Consider the following 24,656-nt stretch of genomic DNA (forward strand, 5'->3'; position numbering starts at 1 on the left):
CAACTCTTTCTATTATTATTATTATAACACAGATCTCAGAGGTTATGCAGCACAGAAAAGATATTCTGAAACATCAGAAAGATGAAAACGCTCCACATATTGACTTTAAGTTTGTTAAATTGGTCAGGTATGCAAACTGAGAATATTTGGTTTTGTTGTAAACTAGGAAGAGGACGAGGAAGAAGGATAAGAGCTGTGTGTGCAAATATTATAGAAGTGAAAACTGATAATTAGGTTACAAAGGTTCCTGTTTTAAGATGGGATGAAATTGGTTATTAAAACGGAAAGTCATGTGGTGGCAAATTGCAAATTATTTTACAGCTGAAGGGTTCGCCAGCAGTGGTTACATTTCCAGAAGAAAAGCTCTGTGCTGCATTCTTTAAAAACCTAACACTTAAGCCCCTAATGAGCCGCATGATGTGTCCTTGAAGAACCTTTAACATTTTTTGAGTAGCTGGTGTCATGAGACAATGGTAACAAATTGCCATCATTCCATTTCTCACCCTGAACAAGACACTTAGAATAAGAAAATGTGTATTAGTCTGTTCATTTTTCTCTCCCTGCTTGGCTGAAGATTCTGAATAGCTCTTTTGTATGGTCTATAGAAAATGGGCTCCTTTCGATGGCCCTTCGTTAGCTTTCAGCCAAGGTTTTTTGATAAAGGAATCTGAATCTTATTTTTTTTTTTTTTTTTTGGTCCTCCATCCCCTCCTGCATGTTCTGTATAAATTATCTGTAAAAAAAATAACAACTGAGGTGTGATAGATGTGTGACTACAGCACCCAGAAAATTCCTTGCTGTTTGGCTAAATTTGTTCACCTTTTCACTATGAGTATTTTAAACAAAATATATGACCATAAATACAGGGAGTAGAAGCTTCAATGTCCTGTTGATTTTAATGAGGCTCTCAGCATACCTACATCTCCCTGCCCCAGTGCTGAGCCAAAATGAAGGGGGCCATGATTCATAAATATATTCTGCCACTGTCAGATGTGCCCCTCCTTTTCAGCAATTTTACCCATACTTCTGCAAAAGCATGTGAAACTCTCTTGTCACAGAGGGGCTAGTGGGAAAAGGGGGGGGGATCATGTTAACTCTCTTTCACCTTGAGAAAGCTGCACACAATTGAGTCGATGGGGCACCATGTAGACAGCAATGAGTATTCAGGTTCATATTCAGATTCTCATGCTATTGAAAGGAATGTAATCAGTTGCGCCAACACCTGCAACAAGGTGCATATCTGAATGAAGATTTTTTTCTACTCACACTGCATTGTATTCAATGGCATATGTTCTTGGGTGATCATCACATTGCTCATTCCTATCCATATTTTGCCCAACTATTCAAGTGTACTCTTGTTGCACAATGGTGGCAGGCAAAGAAACTCACATCGAAGGGCAAGAGTGGTTAGCCCAGTTCTCTGGGTATTGGGAAAGTATTTCTTCTTATTCCATACAGAAAGGGCAATGAGAGAGCTTCATTATGCCCTGAATGATATTATCACATGACCAGTTATATTTTTGTCATGTGGCACCCTGAGATTATCACTGGAAGGTCTTTAGCATGAAAGGCAACCTATAAATTCAAAATTATAGCTATATCTATATCTCAATTGGTTAAAGCGTGGTACCAATGTTCTCAAAGCTACCAACATGAGTTTGACCAAAGTGCGGGAAGCAGTGGAAGACAGGAATGCCTGGTGTGCTCTGGTCCATGGGGTCACAAAGAGTCTGACACGACTAGACGACTAAACAAAAACAACTGATAATGCCAAGGTAGTAGGTTTGATCCCCATATGGGCTAGCTGCATATTCCTGCATCGTAGGGAGTTGGTCTTGATAATCCTCACTCTTCCAACTCTACAATTCTATCATTCTATATCTATAGCTATCTCTCTCTATATTTTATTCATTAGGTGATCCCTGATGGGCTGGGATCATGCAGTGAATATGTCCACTGAAGTAAAAACATGGTACCCAAGGAGCAGCCCATTGGGGAAACCATGGTTGTGACCAGGCATAAAATAGCATATGATGGAGAGGAAGGATTCTAGCCCCCAAAGATTATTTTATGAACACAGCCTAGAAAATTGCATTTTAATTTTATTGCATTGGAAACCAAAATTCAGTTCAGCACTATCACTCTTTAATGTCTCTATTGCAGTAAATCATGTCCTCCTCCCACACATTGCGGTGAGATCACCAAGACTGACCTCACTGATGTTGTGGGTGGGAGCGATTGGATAGCCACAACAACCCGATAAGGTGGTCCCTCGGTTACTGGGGTAATTCTGGCCAATGGGATCATTTCATGCATTAACCGAGGGGCCTATATGTACCGCTGCACGTTGCTTTGGGCTTCCTCTGTTCACCTCGTGCTCCGGATCACTCGCCCATCCTCCCTATATTTAGGGTTCATTATGACCTTGCTATGCCGTCGTGGGTCGTCTGTTCCTACAGGGGCCCTGTAGGAATTTTCCCATTTGGCTGATTGGCTGGGTGCCACTTGGGTTTTGCCTGTCGTGTAGCAAATCCTCACAACTTTGTAAGGTTTGGCGGTTAAGCATTGGTTCAATGGTGGTGGATGGCGATGTGGATAGGCTGTGCCTGCCCCTCCAATGCTAGGGTGTTCCGTTAAAGGAATCCAGGGGCTTGCCTTGCTTTTGTCTGATCCCCTTCCAGGGGTTAGGCCCACGCCAGAGGCCCTGGGAGCATTTGGGGTGAGCTTGAGTCTGAACCTGGTCCAGTGCTCCCCCAGGATGTTTCTCCTTACTGACGTCTGCCAGGGTCCAGGCGTCAGTGCTGCCCTGCTGAGGTCAGGTGCAGCTAGTTGGGATCCAATGCCTAAGCAAACCACTCACGATCTGTAATCAATAAAGTTGTGGCCCAAATTATGCCAATAACCTTAAACTAAATTCTGTGTCAATTGTGTCTTTATTTATTGGGGGAGGTCTTGGGATCTTAACACGCAAACACATACAGAGAGAGAGACTGAATATTACATCTCTTATTCCAGTACCTCCTGCATTCCTTGTTGGACCTTTGGTAATTTTTATTCCTCTGGAAGAAGGCCCTTTAAAATAAGCTCCATGTATCTTTTTAAATGTGTATGGGTCATATTTTTTACCCTTAATACTGCTATATAGTGATAAGACAAATAATGGCTTTCAGTAAGGAGAACAAATTGTGATAGATGAAACATTTTACTCCCTCAAGTATTCCCAATGTCTCATTATTTTAATTTACCATTATGCACTTATTTATTTAAATTCCCACTGGCAATTTAACAGTTCAGCATTATATGTATATGAAGAGAGGGAGAGAAAGAGAGGGTGGGAGGGAGAGAGTAACCCACATTGCTGCAGAAAGCCTCTGTATTTCAGATACTCCATAATATGCTTTGCAAGGAGTAGATCAGCACAATATCATATATTTACTGTGTTGGAAATAAGGTTCTGTGCAATTGCCCCAAACATGTCTTACTTATTAGATGCAGGTTCAGATGGGGATACATAATTTACATTGCCATTTTGGTATTGGGGGACATATAATTTCCGAATGTTATTTAAATTATCAGCAGTACTCAGAAATGATAATGTAATATGCAGAGTATTTATTGTTAAGGGTAACCAAGTGACTCTGTGTTCTTCAGGCCCACCCTGTTTTGGTGACTATAATCTGTTTTAGCTCTTTTTAATTCTGAATTTTAAATTGTCACCCAGTAGTGTTAGTAGTAATAATAATTAGTGTGTGAGCCACGTTCATTCCAAGAGTTTCATGCAAAACTGAATCAATTTTCAATGTATAATCCCACATGACATTAACCCTGTTACAAGCACAATGTGACCATATTTGCTTCTGGTATGTCAGAAGAGAAGTTGGCTTGCTATGGCCTCCTGGTTCCTCTAGGACAGTGTTTCTCAACCTGTGGGTCTCCAGAAGTTGTTGGACTACAACTCCCATCATTCCTAGCCAGAATGACCAGTGGTCAGGGATGATGGGAGTTGTAGTCCAAAAACATCTGGGGACCCACAGGTTGAGAACCACTGCTCTAGGACTTGACAGTTTCAGCAATGGCCATGGTGAATTTTGTTGCAGCTCCTATACACCATAGTTCATCTTGTTCAACTGCAATTCTAAAGCTATTTTCAACTACAATCGTACCTTGTTTTGCGACTGGGATCCATTCCGGAGCCCCGGCCGCTAGCCGAGAAGGATGCAGGGCAAAGCGATAAAACAACAAACATTTAAAGTTCCCTAAACAGAGCTGCCTTCAGATGTCTTCAAAAAGTCAGATAGTTGTTTATCTCTTTGACATCTGATGGGAGGGCGCCACTACTGAGAAGGCCCTCTGCCTGGTTCCCTGTAACCTCACTTCTTGCAATGAGGGAACCACCAGAAGGCCCTCAGAGCTGGACCTCAGTGTCCGGGCAGAATGATGGGGGTGGAGACGCTCCTTCAGGTATACAGGACAGAGGCCGTTTAGGGCTTTAAATGTCAGCACCAACACTTTGAATTGTGCTCAGAAATGTACTGGGAGCCAATGTAGGTCTTTCAGGACCAGTGTTATGTGGTCTCAGTGGACATTCCCAGTCACCCATCTAGCTGCCACATTCTGGATTAGTTGCAGTTTCCAGGTCACTTTCAAAGGTAGCCCCACGTAGAGTGCATTGCAGTAATTACAGATTATTAAGTAATTATATCTACAGATGATGATTGTTCCAGTTTTTCACCTACAAATGTAGCACGCAGCATCCCCAGGTACAGATGGCAGAGCTATGAATCCACAACAGCCTTTTCTAGCTTGGCCTCCAAATGTTTGGACTACAAGTCCCACCATTCCTTACGATTGGTTAAACTGGCTGGGGCGAATGGGAAATGTAGTTTAAAATATCTGGAGGTCAGGTTGGGGAAGGTTGGTCCAGAGCAGGGGTGGGTATCCTAGGTCCCTCCAGATGTTGTTGGACTCCACTACCATCAGCCCCAGCCAGCATCATCAATAGTCAGGGGTGGTGAGCCTTGTAGTACAAGAACATTTGGAGGACCACAAGTTGCCCACACTTGCTCTAGAGCAGTTTTGAAGAGCACTGAATCTCTGAAGCTCTCTTGGAGGAAATAAAACGTGCCCTGATGTTTTTGTTGCAGAACTCAGAGCTGACTCTAGCAGCTAACTCTTATGCTCTATTCCTTACAAGTCCCCAGAAATAGTATTTGCCACAAATTTTCACCTCATTTTCTCAACCTTCCATATGCAAATGCAGAACATCCCCCACAGATGTAGAGAGTGAGCTCATCACAGAAGACCACTCTTGATTTGGTGGTGGTGGTGAACTATGTCATAAGTCATCTTTCCCACCTCTATTGGGCAAAATATCATTTTCACACCATTCAATCCATCATCTTTAGCTCTTCTACTCCTGACATCTTATTTCATAATTAGGTAAAGCCTTCTGTTGTTTCTAGGCTTTAGAAGGATTCCTGGTGAGTGTTCTCCTAATGAGGGCAGTGTTGGTCTCTCACAAACACACACATATATATTCAGTTCAAGTGGGCAGCATCGTATTATTAAGTGCTTAGCACATTGTGAAAACAGAAAGGTTGGGACTGCCAACTGGTTTAACTAATGAATGCCATGTGCTTATGGGAATTGTGGTGTGTTTCAGAACAAAGGTATATCTAGCTTCTATTGATGGCCTTTAAGCCAAAAAGCCACAGACTGAATGGATTCAGATTCAATTCACAAACAAAGGTGGCTTTGGAAATTAAAGAGGAAACAATAGGTTGAGTGTTCCAGTGAATCGGGCCAAAGGAGAAACTTGCACATCTCTCCCATGCTAAGGCATTGAACAGTATCAATTTCTGGAGCACATATATCCCACCCGATAGGAAAGAGACATGCATGTCCCTTTTAAATATTCCAACACATAAGATGTGTGTAAGATATGTGAGATATCCTCAAACCCTAACTCTTTTTGAGTTCATTGGAAGTCAAAGGGAAAATGAGAGGCAGAAGAAGTCTGCAGAGAAAACCTTTCGAGCTTTCCACCCACTGGAAAACCTGACAAAGAAACCTTTAGACAGTATCACCAGCCCCTTGGGGTTGATTGGAGTGAAGAGGTTTCTGAAGTGATTTTTTTCCCTATCAGTCACTGGCAAACAGGGCTTTAAGAGCATTGGCAGGGCTCTTCTTAGAATGTCTCTGCCTGCTGAAATTTGGAGGGAGCCTTTTGATGACCCTTTTGATGGTGCCCCCCAGCTCCTCCTTCGGGCCTGTCTGGCCCATTGCTCAGCAACATGCAGGTGTCAGAGAAGGAGGAGGTGTCAGCAGGACGGCAAGGGCAATCTCTGACTCCTCTCTGTTTGCGTCTGTGCTCACACTGCGACTCTCAGTCTCTAACCCTGACCTGGAAGGGCTTCCTTCTTCTGATCCCCCTCCCTTGATCACTCAAACCTCCTGCTTCCAGCACCTCCCAGCTTGTCCCTTCCTGAGATTGCTTTTCAGTGTCCCACCACAACCATCCAGGGTCTAAGTCATCTTCTGTGTCATCCCTGGGGGGCTCTAGGGCAGGTGGCATCCACCACTCTTCCTCATCAAACCAGTCCTGGATAATTATATTTAACCAGTGTACAGTTATGTCCAGTCAACGGCAACTATGGGGTTGCGGTGCAGGCCAAAGGAACTGGCATTTGTCCACGGAGAGCTTTCTGGGTCATGTGGCCAGCATGACTAAACCACTTCTGGCACAATGGAGCATCGTGACAGAAATCAGAGAGCATGGAAACGTCATTTATCTTCCCACCACAGCAGTACCTATTTATCTACTTGCACTGGTATGCTTTCGAACTGCCAGGTTGGCAGGAGCTGGGACAGAGCAACAGGAGCTCACCCCATCATGGGGATTCGAACTGCTAACCTTCTGATTCGCAAACCCAAGAGGCTCAGTGGTTTAGACCACAGCTCAACCCATGTACATAGCCTAGAAGCATGTTTTGCATAGACAGCACATGCATTTAATAAATACAGTAATTATCTTCTTACAGTTCACTCATTTCACCAGCTCTAGGTGAAGATGCAAGGCCTGCCACCCCTTAGATTGCTGACTCATTAACCTGTCAAGCTGTCATACTCATGTATTCATGCACTCCAAGTAGCATCCAAAGTTTCTAAGCAAATTTGGTAGATTGGAAACTATATGATGAAATTCAATTTTGATTCAAACCCCCTACGCTTTGGTAAAACCAGAGTGCTTAAAATTAACTGTTATGAATATGGTCAATTTTCTTTCTTTTTTCAAAACTGTATATATACTAGACAGTTGGAGTCAGAAGCAAGCATTTCTTTACTTATCTTCCCTATCCAGAAAACTTTACAGAGTAGATGAAAAATAAGCAAGTATCTTCTATAAATTTATAAAATTCAACCTGTATGGTATATAAGATAAAATATTGGATCATTGGGTCCAATTTCCATGGAAGTCATTCTAGATCTTGAGTGGCTCATTTGGATCAGTCATCCTCTCAGCCAAAGCTAACTCCAAACGTTTTTGAGAAGAAAAATTATGAGTTCCTTGGAGGAAGGATACAAAATCAAATGATTTTGGAAGCCCTGTTCTGTAATTAGAAGCCCTCCATGATGAATTATAGCAATGACTGAACCTGCTGTGGATGCTTCTTGTGGTGAATAATTTCTATATTTCTAACTGAAAACGTTGAACATAGGAGGAGACATCCTTTGATGTTCCTTTGAAATAGTTTATGACATCCATTTTATTGTGTGGAGACTTCAACTCTTTAATTTTTTAAAAAATAATAATTTCACTTATTAAAAATAAGAAGTTGGTTACTTTTGATATGGTGGTCCTTTCCCACAATCTTTAAAAGGTAAAGAGACCCCTGACCATTAGGTCCAGTCGTGGACGACTCTGGGGTTACGGCGCTCATCTCGCTTTATTGGCCAAAGGAGCTGGCGTACAGCTTCCGGGTCATGTGGCCAGCATGACTAAGCCGCTTCTGGTGAACCAGAGCAGCTCACGGAAACACTGTTTACCTTCCCGCCAGAGCGGTACCTATTTATCTACTTGCACTTTGACGTGCTTTCGAACTGCTAGGTTGGCAGAAGCAGGGACCGAGCAACAGGAGCACACCCCGTCGCAGGGATTTAAACCGCCGACCTTCTGATTGGCAAGTCCTAGGCTCTGTGGTTTAACCCACAGTGCCACCTGCTCCCTCCAATCTTTATTTCAACATTAAAAAGATGGATTTTGTGGATATTTAAAACATGCCAAAGAAATAAACAAACTATTAGTATAGTTAAAATATTCTCCATTTCACTTACAAAAATAGAATAGTTCCACTGCTCACAAAAAAGGAATCATAGATTCTTTGAAAACTTTCTTGTAGTAATAATTGTATATACTAGTCATCCATCCATCTATCTGTGCAGTTGTCCTAATGTTAAAATGTGCACTACACTACACAATACTAATTCTGTGCTGCACATAGGCACATGCCTTGAAGTCAACTCCTAGGAGGTCAAAGTCCGTTCACCCTCCAATAAAATATTTGAGCAGGCTGCCCCCTCCCAAGTTGATGGGCTTTGCCATTCAAATGGTTTGCATGTGCCATGTCTTGTGATTGATTATGTAGGGCAGGACTTACCTGACCCCCCCTCCCAATATTTTATTCAAGTTGGCACCCCTGGGTGCATGAATTCCTACTGAGTATGCACAGAATTCCTCTCCACACAAAAGAAAATGACATTGTGGTATGTGTGTCACTCACTCCATAAACATCAGAGGAGCAGACATGTGACTATAATATTTTAAACGACTTGCTTATGAGGTTACATGCGAGAAGACTCCATCCAACATGTTGGCATGGTTTGTGAGTAACCAAGGCGAATTAGCAATTGACCCGAGGTACTATCTTAGAGTCTCTCACATCCCATCAGCTCAAAAGGGATGATCATGGGATCTTCAGAAACTGGCGGCTGTAAGCTGTGACAGAGAGAAACCCTTTTCACACTAGTCCTTCTCTAAGTAAAAACTCCATTAAAAAAGATTATCCCCACTTTCTCTGTATAGCGTTTGGCTTGATTCACCCTGGCAAGATGAAATAAAATCAAAACCATAAGGCTTAAAATGCTCTATAAATAGGAGAAGGTGTAAACACTCCTGCCAACTGGCACTTCTGGACCTTGAAAGAGACAGTTTACATTAAAGTGAGGACCTCTGGACACCATAAAGACTGCCTGGGGAAGTACATGTCAGGATGTGACTCACATGAGAGTCCTACTCAGTGATACTGGGAGGGCAGCTCATATCGCAGAGAAACACCGGGGGACCAGCCGAATAATGCGAGTGACTTCAATAAAGGTCAGAACATAAGTTGTACATTTTTCCTGGGAGGGAAGAAGTTACCAAGGCAGCCATTATCCTAAACAGTGAACTACAAAATTCTGGAGTGTATGTATGCTTTTGTGCAGATGCCCTTTGATAAGAGGCCATTTGAGAATATTCCCAAGTCTGAGAAATCTTTCAGGCTGCATAAGACTTAACTGAGCGGGAACCGTCAAAGCCATAACAAACTGTACTATATATGAAAGCTGCACGGCACCACACAAATTACTGCAGGGTGCTACTTTTGTAGTTGTTCTCATCCTTGTTGTGCACATCAACAAGTTTGCAAATGAATTTTCCATGTTTAGATAATGATTCCTCCTGGAACATGGATAACAAGGGGGAAATAATGCCAAAGGGACCTATTTTCCATGTCAAACTTGTCTCTGTTTGGCTGGATTTATGAATTCACGGGAAGTGAAACCTGTGTCACAAAAACAACAATATTAATCAAGGTATACAGAAGCAGTGGCGGAGCTTCATGCTCCGACACTGGGGGGTGGAGAGCAGATGGGGGCGGGGCTTACTCACGTACCTGGGGCAGGGCACCCCACCTGTGAAGGCTTGGCGTCCAGCATGGACGGGGGGCAGCCGCGGTGGCACCCCACCAGGATCTCACTGCTGGGGGCGGTGCGCTCTCCCCCGCACTCCTCTTCCTCCGCCATTGTACAGAAGCACAGCATAAATAACTCCGGGTCAAACTCTGAATAGTGGAGTGCCCCTGCAAGACCATTTGGGGGAATACACATGAGTTGTGAGATCAGTTCTGTTCCAGAGATTAAGCCGTATAGATAAAATAAACCAAATGGAAGTCCGTTGGCTGACTACTGAAGGCTGTTCGAGAGATGCGAAGGCGACACAATAATGAGGAGATGGCTGACAGACACAGAAGCTGCATGGTGAAAGGGGAAAGGGAGAGGGAACGCTGTGGGAAAGGAAAGGCTGGCAAGAGAAATAAGGACAGAATGAGCACTCACATTTCACATTGTGGGTGCCCTTCGCAGGATTGCGCGTGGTGCTACAGTTCCCAGGGAGCTTACTGGCAAACAGGGGCTGGCTAGCCTCTCAGTGTTAATTTTTGGAGGTTCCCACCCAGCCTCAGTAAGCATGTTTCTTGCTGGGAGGTGGGGCCAGCCCCATTTATGAATAGGGGGCAGAACCAACAATAGCTAGGCAGTCAGCTATGGAGATTCATCCTCCCTACCCTCCCTTTGTGTAATGTTTTCTTGTTTGCAGGTTAACTTTTTCTTCCTGTTTAGCGGGCACTGCTACAGTCTTTGACTGGTTGCTCTTGAAGGACCGGGAAGAAATTTTCCTGCATTGGCAGGATTTATCTTCCCCGTAGCAATTTGTCACAACTTTTGTGGTTATGGCCTTGGGTGGAATCCTTTAGTCTTTTCTTCCCTATATGGGGGGGGGGGAGGCGTGAAGTGGTGACTCACCCCCCTGCGGCACAGATTCCAGGGTCCCCTCTTAAAGGGGTTATATATATGGGTTTCACTGGCCATAAACTGGAAGGTCATCAGTGAACTACCCTGTGTGCGAGGATATGGGATGGGCTGCCTGCTACACTTATGTCTCGCTGAGCACCCCAATATCCCATTTACCCTGATGAGCCCCATTTCCCCCCGGCTGGGGGGCTGGGAAGGACACACGCCCAGGGGCTAAGCCAAGGTCTTCCTATATTCAGAAGTTTAATAAAGCTGTGGCCTAATTTTAATTCCATAACATGTTGTCAGAGTCTTTATTCCTTCCTTATAGTCCCTGAGGGCTGAGACTGTTGCCGCCTGGTCACGCAAAGTTATAGCCTTATCTTCAGTAACAGACAGTGCACCACTTACCTGACCTCCCTCTGGCCGATACCAGGAAGCAGGGGGGAGGTAGTAAGATGGGTACAGTGCAAACACAGGAAGTGAAAATTAGCTATGCTCTCATTAAAATGGTAACTGATCCAAATTTGCATCATCCCCACCTTCAGACATACATTGAATTTGGTCTTTTAATTACGGGGTGCAGATAGCTCACAATTAGTATGTTCATTCCATGCAGAGTGTTTAATGATTTTGTTCTCCTCTAACCATAATACTGTTATAGATTTGGGAGGGGGACCTAACCCCCCCTAAACCCTAGAAATTAATAAACGGTAGGATTTTGATTATTTGGGATGTGAAGGGAGAAATACAAGCTGTGGAGGGATTCTTGGACTTGCCTACACAAAAACGACCTGGCCAAGATGGGGCCATTAAGAAACAATACAGGGTCAATGAGGGCCATTGGCAATGCAAGAGAACTGCCCCCCCTTGCCTTGAGGTGTGAACAGGTTGGGCAGGTTGGCTGCAGGAGAGATGCCTTGAACTCCAGGGCTACACTGCTGTGGGGGGCAAGCCCCTCTTGAAATGACTATACTGCAAGATATGGACTCCCTCCATGCAGACTGAAGGTGTCAGTTTCTGGAGATATAGATAGATAGATAGATAGATAGATAGATAGATAGATAGATAGATGATAGATAGATAGATAATAGATAGATGATAGATAGATGACAGATAGAGATGATAGATAGATAGATGATAGATAGATAGATAGATAGATGATAGATAGATGATAGATAGATGACAGATAGAGATGATAGATAGATAGATGATAGATGATAGATGATAGATAGATAGATAGATAGATAGATAGATAAATAGATGATAGATAGATGATAGATAGATGACAGATAGAGATGATAGATAGATGATAGATAGATAGATAGATAGATAGATAGATAGATAGATAGATGATAGATAGATGATAGATGATAGATGATAGATGATAGATGATAGATAGATGATAGATAGATGATAGATAGATAGATAGATAGATAGATAGATAGATAGACAGATAGATAGACAGATAGATAGACAGATAGATAGATAGATAGCTTGGGAAAACAATTTAACTATGAATTGTGACTTCTAAAAGCTCTTCCCCAAAGTTCTCCTAACTGTTCCCATGTTTTCATCAAACATGAATTTTCTTGTCTGAACAATCTGCAACACACTGTTCAGTGTGTCCTGGTGCAATCAAATTTTAAAAGATTTCCTCCCCAGAACATTGTGATCAGGACATATGTTACAACTTTGGAATTGAAAAGTCCTTAGCTGGCATCAAATCCCATGCAGTGCACTTCACAGTTAGTAGCAAGTTGCAAGCAAATGCAGTGACAATCCCACCAAAACCCTCATGCGGTTTGTAGAATTAACTGGAAAGCAATTAGCTTCCCCACTTGGCTTGACTTGCAATAGCTTGTGCAATAAAGGAAGATGAATAGATGGGGCCACAAATAAAAATCACTGATTGAGGAACAATGCAGCACGTATAATTTTACCAGTTTTTAAAAACTATTCTCATAATTTTCTTCTGAACACTCTTTCTGCTCCCTGCTGCCCCATGCTAGTTTTGCAAGTGTCATTTCTGCCCTAATACCGTATTTTTCACTCTATAAGATGCACCAGACCATAAGACGCACCTAGTTTTTGGAAGGAAAACAAGAAAAAAAATATTCTGAATCCCAGAAGCTCAGTGATCCCGCTTGCTGTCCTGGCTTATGGGATAGCCACACACAGCCTCTCCCTGGCAGCAGCATGAATTCTCCCCCTGGCCAGGAGAGGCTGCGCGTGGCTAAGCCAGAAGCCAGGACAGCAAGCGGGATCGCAGCTCAGCGATCCCGCTTGCTGTCCTGGCTTCTGGGATAGCCACGCGTAGCCTCTCCCCAGCAGTGGGATGAAGGCTCTTGTTGTCCGGGAGAGGCTGTGCATGGCTAAGGCTCCCCCAAGAGCCGTGCTCCCTTTAAAGAGTGTGTGGGCATTCCCATTCAAATGGAGTGTGTGCATTGTGTCATGTGTTCTATTATGCGGCCTTACCTGGACCCCCACAGTATTTTATTCAAGTTGGCACCCCTGTATGAACCCATGAGTGGGATTTGAGTTATGAGTAACAGAGGTAAGTAGATTATAATATCATGGTTATGATTTAACAGATAGAAGATAGGGTGCAGTATACGGGGAGAGACAACAATTCCATGGAAGACAGGGTGACAAGTCAATAAAAATAAGATAAAAGATGAAATTGTGTTTTGATTGTACATGTTTTAAATGTTAAAATTTAATAAAATATTATTGAAAAAACAACAACAACATTACTAGTAATAATAATACCCCACCCATTCAACTCCGTTGCTCCAGCCACTCTTGGCGGCTTCCAACATATATAAAAACATATTAAAGAATTAAACTTTTAAAACATGTCCCCATACTGGCCTGCCTTCAGATGACTCAGGGGTCAGATAACTCTCCAACATTTCTCTCATGAAAATAGGGACATCCTTAGGAAAAGCGGGACATTCTGGTATCAAATCAGAAACTGGGTTGGCTTCTGCAAATCCAGAACTGTTCCTGGAAAATAGGGACCTTTTGTCAAGGACTGGGCAGAGGAGGAATGGTGGAGACCGCCTCCCCAGCCTGACCCTTCCAGACAAGAAGACAGTTCAGAATTACAGCAGGGGGTCAAGGGAGGTCACAGCTCAGAGGCAGATGAGGGGAAAAGCTGGGAAACAATGGGAGAGGAGGAAGAGTAAAATTTACTCAAGAGTTGAGAGTGGATTTCATGCTCTTTATTCAGCTCATAGTGGTGAGGAGGGATGAAAGTTTCCCCAAAGTATCTGCTTTATATACATTATTTACACAATGGGCTGCACGTGATTGGCTAATTCCGGAATTCTCCTGTAGGTCAATCAGGTTGTGGATTCACTTCCATCTGGAGCTGGATTGGGTGGCTCCTGCAGACCAATCATACTGCTGCATTGTTCTAGGACCAATCAGACTGCTGCATTCTGAATCCTATTTTTCTAGGACCAATCAGACTGCTGCAGTTTGGATCCTATTCAACTCAGTACATAACAAAGAGGAACCATGAGGAGGGCAACAGCTGATGGACACATCCTCTTTAGAAAGCATTCCAGACCCCCCGCAAACCTGGTGAGCCTTGAAAGTAGGAGAGCAAGGGACTCAGAAGCAAAGGGCCCTCAGCACCATCCATCGAGGAGATGCCGATGAATAAGGAAGTGGGAGAAAAAAGGGGTGGAGAGTCATTTGGGACAACACCATTATTCCAAGAGGCTGCTTTCCAAGCCTCTCTCTGTAAATATAGAATAAAAAGCAGATGGTAAGGACCTTTCCTTGTCTTATCTGTTCCTGGCAACCTGCCGTGGGGTGGAGGTTGTTTCCTCTGACACCTGACACATTTGGAGGGTCTGGACTTATGGTCCAGCATCCTCCACTGGAAAGAAGGAGGCAACTTACATATATGTTTAGGACCACAAAGGAGACTCAGAGGGCTCATCCACACTTACCATTTGTGCTTTCAAGGCACAGTTCTGCACTTTCCTGGTCTGTGTTGGAGCACTTTCTCCCCCTGCCCCCATCTCTGCTTTCTCCAGGAAAACATGCTCTTTAACTCTGAATCAGAACAAACAGCAATGTGGGTCTTTTGCGGATTGCTGAGAAAGTCAGGGAATGGGTTTTCGCAGGGAAAGCAGAGTGGGGGGAGCACTTAGACATCCTTGCCAAGGTGCCTGCCTTTCGAATCAGACTGTTAGCCTGCTCAAATTCTCTGGCTTTATGTCTGCTTGCATATATATATATATTTATTTCTGAATTACAGCCATAGGCATCTAAACAGAAAATTGATATTCATTCCCAATGCCTTGTATCTGCACACACTCACCTTCTGCCATTACACTGCACTTAACCATTTTTTATGTCATTGGAGTCAATGTGCATAAGCCAGTTTAAGTGCAGTGCACAATTTGAATAATAATTTTCCAATTTCACAACGCCTAGAACATGCAAACCAAGGAGAGGCAAAGGCAGCAGGAGTGTTTTATGGAGAGAGTGAACCGCCAAATCGCTGCTCTCAGAAAATTCCAGGAAGTCCTTTCAGCGTATTTTGAATATGCATCAATTTAAAGAAGAAGAAGAAAAGTGGATTTTAAAAAAATGGCATTATCTTGAACATGAAACTGAAGCTCTCATGTTTCTTGGAAACAGGACTTCACATTTATGCCTACCTCAGTCCTGGCAATTAGAAGTAACTGTGTGCCCTATTCTCAGGAGCTGGGTGGGCACCTCTCTCCCTCCCCAACTGATGTCCATATGTCATGAAGTAACACCTGCCCAGCATCTTTTTCAGGTCAGGAAGTATGGGCAGCTGAGGAGGTTGCAGAGCATTTGAAAACAAACACACCCACCCTCCACGCTCAGCCATCTCACGACAATAAGGTAAGCCAATGCTTTAGTTGAGATTCCTGCACCGCAGGAGGTTTAACTAGATCATGGGTAGGCAAACTAAGGCCCGGGGGCTGGATCTGGACCAGTCACCTTCTAAATCCGGCCCATGGACAGTCCTGGAATTAGCGTGTTCTTATATGAGTAGGATGTATGATTTTATTTTAAATGCATCTCTGGGTTATTTGTGGGGCACAGGAATTTGTTCATTTATTTATTTTTTCAAAATATAGTCTGGCCCACCACATGGTCTGAGGGGACAGTGGTCCGGCCCCCTGCTGAAAATGTTTGCTGACCTCTGAACTAGATTATCCTCAGGGTCGCTCCCAACTCCACAGTTCTATTCTTCTATGATTTATCTAGCCCTCCGTTTTCTCAAAGACTTTCTTTTCCCGTGAAGGCGTCTTCTGGTTTCTGTCTCATTTGTGGGACACTTTAAAAGTTGAGTTTACCTGCTCCCCTCCTCTGTTCAGAAGTAGAATGCAGCATAGTGAAAAACAATAAGGGAATCAAATTGGGGAGGGGAAATTATTCCATTCCTGCCGTGGACTCCTCCATCCTGATCCCTGTTGAGGGCACATAGCGGATGAAGTAATATCATAAAAAGGCCCTTCATAGTTTTCTTTTGATTTCTCTCTCACTTTGGCTTATACTATGGCTAACTGCAATGTGCCTTGTTGTCAGGTGGGCTATATGGAGAAAGAGAGGCAGGAACTAACAACAGTGAGATATGGGTATTTCATAAATGGGTTTGGTTTGGGGGGAAAAAGAGAAAGGTTCCATTTGGGAATTTTCCTCTGGTAAAGTCTCATGTCTTAGCTTGAATCCAACTCAATAGACCCAGAGGGAGCTGTAAAAAGCTTCAAATGTGGCCTAAAATAGCTTTTTGAGACATAAAAATGCCACAGCTTTTATCGTCCAATATCTCAGTATCTCCAGGCCTGCGGGGAGGGAAGCAAGTGCTGGTCTCAGGGTGAAGCAGGTGGAATCTAGTAGTAGAAAGAATGAGTCATTCTTTCTGGTATCTGGAGACATTGGACTTTTGAAGTACAAGACAAATGGCTGGAAAATTGGGTTTGCTTGGCTTGAATTTTATGTAAGCATAACTCCATAAATATTTGACAAAGAGGTATTTGTGGAGGTGGAAAATAGATCTGATCCATGTGTGGATAATTAACAAAAGAATCGGCTGGGGACCTTGATTCAAAACATGGGGCTTTGCACACACTCCAGCAGGGGAGAGAGCCTCCAGCAGAGTTAAAAACACTCTCAGAGTTAACCAGCAGCATAGTGTGGAATATAGGTTGTTAAACCCTTTTGTATATCCTGTTTAGTCTGCCTTAAAGCTCTTGCCTCCTCTCTCTAACCTACAAAAATAAACAGATCACACACTGTTACATAGGTTTAAGTGCTGTACTTACTAAATCCAAAGGTCTGGTTCATATGTTATCCCATGCAGCAGAAAGGAGAACACAGGTTCTTGGGTTCAATATACAGAACTCTGTTTCCACAATGGCCAATCAAATGCCAATGAGAAGCCACCAAGCATCATACAAGTGCAGTAGCCCTCTCCCACCCAGGTTCCTCCCAGCAACTGATATCCAGAGGCATACTGCAGGCTTCATACAGCCATCATTACTAGGTACCACTGATAGTTCTATCCTCTTTGTGTTTTGTTTTGTTTTGATGATAAAAACACTACTACTGTTTCAGCAGTAGTGGAACAGCTCAGCAGCATTCAATCTTAATTTGGAGCTGAATGCCACAACAGGAACAATGATACATCATGAGACAGCATCATTCCCATTGGGACATTCTATTAAAAATGAAGATGGAACTCAGCCAGGCTGTTCCACCACAGCTTGAGGCAGCAACATTGCTTTTGCTGTTGTTGTTGTTATTGTGAAGGAAAATACAGGGTGGAGGGGGTTCCTAAACTTCGGCTGCCTTTTTGGAATGAAAGAAGTATACAGTTAAGACAAGTTCTTCAAAACCCTTCATGTTTTGTGGATAATATAATAATTTATTTATACCCCACCCATCTGGCTGGGTTTCCCCAGCCTCTCTGGGCAGCTCCCAACAGAATATTAAAAACACAATAAAACATCAAACATTAAAAGCTTCCCTAAACAGGGCTGCCTGCAAATGTCTTCTAAAAGTCAGATGGTTGTTTATTTCCTTGACATCTGATGGGAGGACATTCCACAGGGCGGGTGTCACTACCAAGAAGGGAACCGCCAGAAGGCCCTCGGAGTTGGACCTCAGTGTCCGGACTGAACGATGGGGATAGAGACACTCCTTCAGGTATACTGGGACTGAGGCTGTTTAGGGCTTTAAAGTTCAGCACCAACACTTTGAATTGTGCTCGGAAACATACTGGGAGCCAATGTAAGTCTTTCAGGACCGGTATTATATGGTCGCAGCAGCCACAACGTATGTTGGGTTATGTAAAGTGTTGAATCTGAAATACTAAGTATCCATTGGTGGCTAACTGTTGCCTTTTATTTTGTCACCTAAGCCTGGTGGGGGGGGTGGGGGAAAACCGAGTTATTTTAAATACTGAGAGACATGATTGTAAAATGAGACACCGGTACTTCCCCAGACTCAGTGGTGACTCCCCCTCTGATTCTGTGCAGGGGCGCTCTGTGTCTTGTGGAGGAGATAAAAATGTCCTGCCCCCTGACAGCTCTCAACCTCTCTGCTGCATTTCACTGTTCATTGACACAGCCTGCTACTCAGTAATGTTTGCTTTTATGAGTCAGATCCTACTCCAAAGAGGATTCCTTCAGCAGGAGCATGATGGTTATGCTATCTTAGGAGGTGACCAAGTCAGTGTAGTTTTGAAAGGTTCAACCTGCCATCTTGATTCAAAATGGCATCTGAAGGTATCCAAACATGGATCAAAACCTGCTCCTCTTTCTCAGGAACCATCTCACCAAATTTGCTTACGAGATCTCAAGAGGTAACTGAATGCGTAGAGAAGAGACAAACAACAACAACAACAAAAAGGCTGACAAAGAACTTTACAAAATATAGATACAGAAGATTTCACTTTTGCTTTTGATTCTGGCACCAGTTGACCCTTGACCACGTCCAAAGCTGACACATAGTACATTTATCCTGTAGTAGACTGTACAGAGTCTTACCCTTCTTCCCCGAAGTAATCTCTTCAAGCCTTCTTACAAAGTGACTCCTCTACCAAATCTCAATTTTCACACCATTTCCCCTGGCAAGCAATGTTTGGGTCTTGGAGAAGAAAACAAGAGGGGGTGCTTCTGAGTTTCACCTGGAGTGCAGAAGGAATAACCATGATGGTTGTCCTTTATTTCCTTCCCTGGGTATGATGCAGTGTAGTTCTTTTGCTTGTTACCACCCTGACTCAGTCAAGAGTTCAATTCTTGCAATTTGCCCCTCTTGCAGCGATATGATGCCTTTAAAAATGGGAATCAATATTGCCCTTTGGTTCTTTTACATCAATCTTAGCGTGCCTGTCAGAGCGGGTTTTTAACACCAGTAGAGGAGCTCTAGTTGATGCCTTAGGCTATGATCAGGCAAGACAGTTCTGAAGCAGGCACAAAGCTCAGCAACTATTGGAAGTGTGATCCTCAGGGTACTAGCTGGATCGCAACGCCTGTCTAGAGGGTTGATTCCCAAAGCCTTCCTCCTCCAGTGGAAGATGCTCTCTTTCTGTTGGCTGACCCCATTGTTGCAAGCAAGACAGGCTAAAAAGAGAGCTTGGAGCAAATAAGTGCAGTGAACAGAGACTAACAAGGGCAGAGGAGTGGAAAACATACACAAGTAAGAAGCCTGGCAAGACAGAACTTGTGTGTGTCTTGGTACTCAACGGTGTCTTGGTACTCAACATGAAGCTTTGCCTCATGAACAGTAGGCTCCCTGCAGTGAGAAGTTTCAAAAGTAACAGGAGAGGAGACCAAACTTTTCCTAACTATATAGTTTATATAAATAACAGAGTACAAAAGAAGTTTGAAGAGTGGATGTTAGGGCTTCAGGCAGGATAGCAAGAAGGTATGTTCTGCTTTCACACAGCGAGTACCTACTTTGACATAGTACTTGCTTTTTTGTATATATATATATATTTGCTACGCCTCCTCTCCCCCATGCCCCCTTCCATTTTAGACTTCTAAGCTAGACCGCACAGAGCAAAATGCGCCCAGACATCTGAAACGTCCTCTTTTCTGTGCCACAAGAACCCCTGAGAATGCTGAAGAGAGTGGGTGTGTATGGGGGAGTCTCCCATAAAGCAATTAGCAGGTGGTAAGGTTTGTCACTGTGCAGTGAAAAGCTTCACCTGATATAATTACCTGTTATAGGCACAACCACAAAATCCCCCCACTCCTAAAAATAAAAAGCCCTGCCAGGAGCCAGATAAAACTGAAAACCAACAGGAGGCCAGGATGCTATTGGACTAGTATGTGGGCAGAGTTTGATTTCAGGGGCCTTGTTGAGTCTTGTGATCGCCATTGCCTTTCCAGGTATTGGATCCTTTATAAGGAACTGATCAATTTATGATATCAGTATGTAGCTCAGTGCTCTGTGTGAAGAAGGTCCCAGGTTTCATCTCTGGCATCTTAGGGCTTTGAGAGAACCCTGCCTGAAATCCTGGAGAGCCAATAACAGTCTGTGTAGACAGTACTGACCTAGATGGACCATTGGTTTGACTTGGTATAAAGCAGTTTCCTAGGTTTCTAGTAAAGCAATGACAAACCTAGACAGCATCTTAAAAAGTAGAGACATCATGTTGGCAAAAAAGCTCCGTATAGTAAAAGCTATGGTTTTCCCAGTAGTGATGTATGGAAGTGAAAGCTGGACCACAAAGAAGGCTGATCGCTGAAGAATTGATGCTTTTGAATTATGGTGCTGGAGGAGACTCTCAAGAGAGTCCCATAGACTGCAAGAAGATCAAACCTATCCATTCTTAAGGAAATCAGCCCTGAGTGCTCACTGGAAGGACAGATCGTGAAGCTGAGGCTCCAATACTTTGGCCACCTTATGAGAAGAGATGACTCCCTGGAAAAGACCCTGATGTTGGGAAAGATGGAGGGCACAAGGAGAAGGGGACGACAGAGGACGAGATGGTTGGACAGTGTTCTCGAAGCTACAAACATGAGTCTGACCAAACTGCGGGAGGCACTGGAAGACAGGAGTGCCTGGCATGCTCTGGTCCATGGAGTCACGAGGAGTCGGACACGACTAAACAGCTAAACAACAACAAGGTTTCTAGTGCTTCTTAAGAAAGTCTGTTCTTCACTTTTTCAAGCTTCTCCAGTGTCTTTACCAGTATCCAGAAAAAAAGGCTTCAGTTTTTCTACCTCATCCCCACACTTTCTGACCGAATAATGCCCCATGGGAGAAATTACTTTTTGATTTTGTCTCCTGGGCTTTAACTAGAGTGGAGGCACCCAGGGAGGCTGCAGAGTGCAGATCACTGGTGAGGTGATTTGTGGAATGAAAGAAAGGACACTCATAGAAACCCTTGGGCCTCCTGGAAAATAACTAAGTACCTGAAAAGTGCATTAAAAATCCTGCACCCCACTTGTGAGAATTTCACTGAACAAGTCTCCCCCTTTCATAATTTTCAAAAGCAATTCCATTGCTCATTAATTAATGGAGAATGGTTGAGGGGGAACATGGGGTTCATTTTGGGCATGGCAGTAATTTTGCATTAACACCCAAAGCTGTTTCCCCCTCCAAAAGTCCTTGTTCCGTACAGGACCCTGTGAAGTTCTTATTCCCTGAGGAATGAGAAAATGTTTGTGAAATAATTTTAACTGGAAACTTTTGTTTTCTACCCTCACTTGGGTCCAGTTTTTGTTTAAAATTCCTATTGCTTGGTTAATTAAATATGGTCATAATGTCATGTATCCTAATAGCCATGCATAGTGTTTCTACAAATAACCAGAGCCTTAATTTCATGATGCTAATTAAGAAAGCTCCAAACATATGGACAACATGACATTTTGATGCACAGAACTACTGGTATCATTTGTGAACTTTTAACATTTTTGGCTGCTAAGCTCTGGTTGCAAGTGACAAGCTTGAGTAATGCTCTAATTGGTAATATTACTTAGCTTAATCTGGCATGTATCCAGTCCATGTCTTACCCCAATTTTCATTATTTTTGTAGCTGACCGGGGACTTTCTTAATATTTGTGTTCTTACGGGCTCATTTCCCAAGGTCACTCACTTGGTTCTGTTCTCTATAGATAGCTGCCAGTTGTCTTCCTCCCCCCCCCCTATACTTTCACTTGTTTGAAACATGCAGAAGATTCCCATCCTTTGAAATCAATATCTGTCACTGAGGCTAAGGTACTTTAAAGTGCACGGTAAGCTATAGACAGATCTTTCCAAAAAAGTCTTTTTCATAAAGGCTCTTTTGAAAATAGAAACCAAGTGCCATTTATCTAGCACGGGGAAAGCTTTGCGGTTACATTATAAGTAAACAAGTTACATTTCCCCGAGTGAAAAATAGTTTTGGAAGAGCTAGGGGACGTAAGTGCATCTGAATGTCCATTTAAGTGTGCTAACTCTAACACCCAGGCAGTCACTGAAGAGTTTCCTCAAAGCCCTCCTGCATTTATGAATGTAAAATAATAACACCAAACACTATTTTATCCTATCTTCCACTTTGTTCACCACCTGTTATGGTTGTGCTATAAAAAAAGGTAAAGGGACCCCTGACCATTAGGTCCAGTCGTAACTGACTCTGGGGTTGCGGCGCTCATCTCACTTTATTGGCTGAGGGAGCCGGCGTACAGCTTCCGGGTCATGTGGCCAGCATGACTAAGCCACTTCTGGTGAACCAGAGCAGCACACGGAAGCGCCGTTTACCTTCCCGCCAGAGGGGTACCTATTTATCTACTTGTACTTTGACGTGCTTTCGAACTGCTAGGTTGGCAGGAGCAGGGACTGAGCAACGGGAGCTCACCCTGTCGCGGGGATTCTAACCGCCGACCTTCTGATCTGCAAGTCCTAGGCTCTGTGGTTTAACCCACAGCGCCACCCCATGGTTGTGCTATATTCCCCCTTTTTTAAAAAAAAGTGGGGGGGGGAGAAGCAAACTAAGTTTCTGCAGGTGAGCCAAGTGATTCAAAATCAATGTTTCCATTTATTTTTTATCCATTGTAGTATTATGAAAAGGGGAGGAAAAAACGGATTAAATTCTCATGGGTGGAGTGCAGGTTTTGCTTTATTTTTGCCACGTTTACTTTGTTTTTCAGGTGACCAAGAATCAGGTGGGTAAATCTGTCAAGTCTCATGAATTCCAGTTTTTCTCCATTTCTCATTCTTCTAGTCTTAAATTCACTTCATTTCCGCCTCTATTTGCAATTTTCAAAAATAAAGTCCTCACTAAATTTCATCAGCATGTAAACATGAATTCATCCTAATATACACATATTTTGCGTGAAATTCTACGTCACATACAGTTTTGCAAAGTGTTGTTGTTTAGTCGTTTAGTCGTGTCCGACTCTTCGTGACCCCATGGACCAGAGCACGCCAGGCACTCCTGTCTTCCACTGCCTCCCACAGTTTGGTCAGGCTCATGTTGGTAGCTTCGAGAACATTGTCCAACCATCTCGTCCTCTGTCGTCCCCTTCTCCTTGTGCCCTCCATCTTTCCCAACATCAGGGTCTTTTCCAGGGAGTCTTCTCTTCTCATGAGGTGGCCAAAGTATTGGAGCCTCAACTTCACGATCTGTCCTTCCAGGGAGCACTCAGCGCTGATTTCCTTAAGAATGGATACAAAGTAAAGTAGTTTCCCCTATAATCCATTCATGTGTGTTATTTTCACTAATGTCTCCACTTTCATGCACTTATTAGTTTATGCATTTTTGTACATATTACTTGGTTGGACAACTGTGGCGCAAAATTTGGAGGTGCAAATTTCTCAGGATATATACTATTTGTGTATTGTTTTGGTAAGTGTAAAGTGGGTAGATTTACCTTTAAATGCAAGCTGAATCTAGTTTTCCCCCTCCATCCATACTGAGGGGTGTTTGTGAGTGCCCTTTCATTCTACAAAGAGTTTCTCTCGTGGTCCACACTCTTCAGCCTTCAGAAGTACCTGTGCTTCTGTAGAAGTCCAGAACAAATACAACCCTCAGCCACCTCACAATAATAAATTAAGCTCTAAGCCCAGCATCTGCTGAAATTCTCAAGTGCCCTGAATGTGGCAGAAAAATGGATGCCTCTTTCACAGGGGAAGGAAACTTTTGAGAAACTGGATGAAAGATTTTGGCCCAGGACAATTTAAAATACTATGTGCTTCTATACCTTCTAACTAAATGAACAAACTGTAATCCTTAGTCCCTCAAAACATTCTCTGTGAAAAACAAACAGAATAATCTTTTGCCACCATTGCATAAGGCAAAATCACTTTTCTGCCTCTGGAAATAGGCTATTGCAGAGATTGGCAAAAAATTTTAGCCACGGGCTGGTCCACTGTCCCTCACACCTTGTGGCAGGCCAGAGAACTGCCGGGGGGAGTTGGAAGAAGAGGCGAGGGGGGCAAGTAGTCCTCCTCCCCCCCCAGCCCTAGCCCCAGCCGCTGCACTTACCTTCCCAGGGGCTGCCACTACCACCACCATCACTGCTGCTGCTGCTGCTTCTCGTGAGTAGGCAGAGCGAGCTCATCTGCTCCACTCTCTGGCCCACAGGAGCACCAGGGCTACGGCGGCTGCGGAGGAGGAAAGATGAGCGGCGCGAAAGGGCAGGCTCTGGAGAGCGGCTGCTTAAAATGGCGCTCAGCCAGCTCAACCCAGCCCCCTTCCTCCTCTAGGCAGGGCAGGGAGAAGCCAGGAGGAGGGAGGGAGGAGGTGCTGCCATGGTGTGTGTGAGGGAGAGGGGGGGAATGGAATGACACAGGGGGGGGGGAAGGGTGGAGCCTGATTGAACAGAATCCCCACACCGATC

This window comes from Podarcis filfolensis (genome assembly GCF_964270895.1).
Source record: "Podarcis filfolensis genome assembly, chromosome: 4".
NCBI lineage: Eukaryota > Metazoa > Chordata > Lepidosauria > Squamata > Lacertidae > Podarcis > Podarcis filfolensis.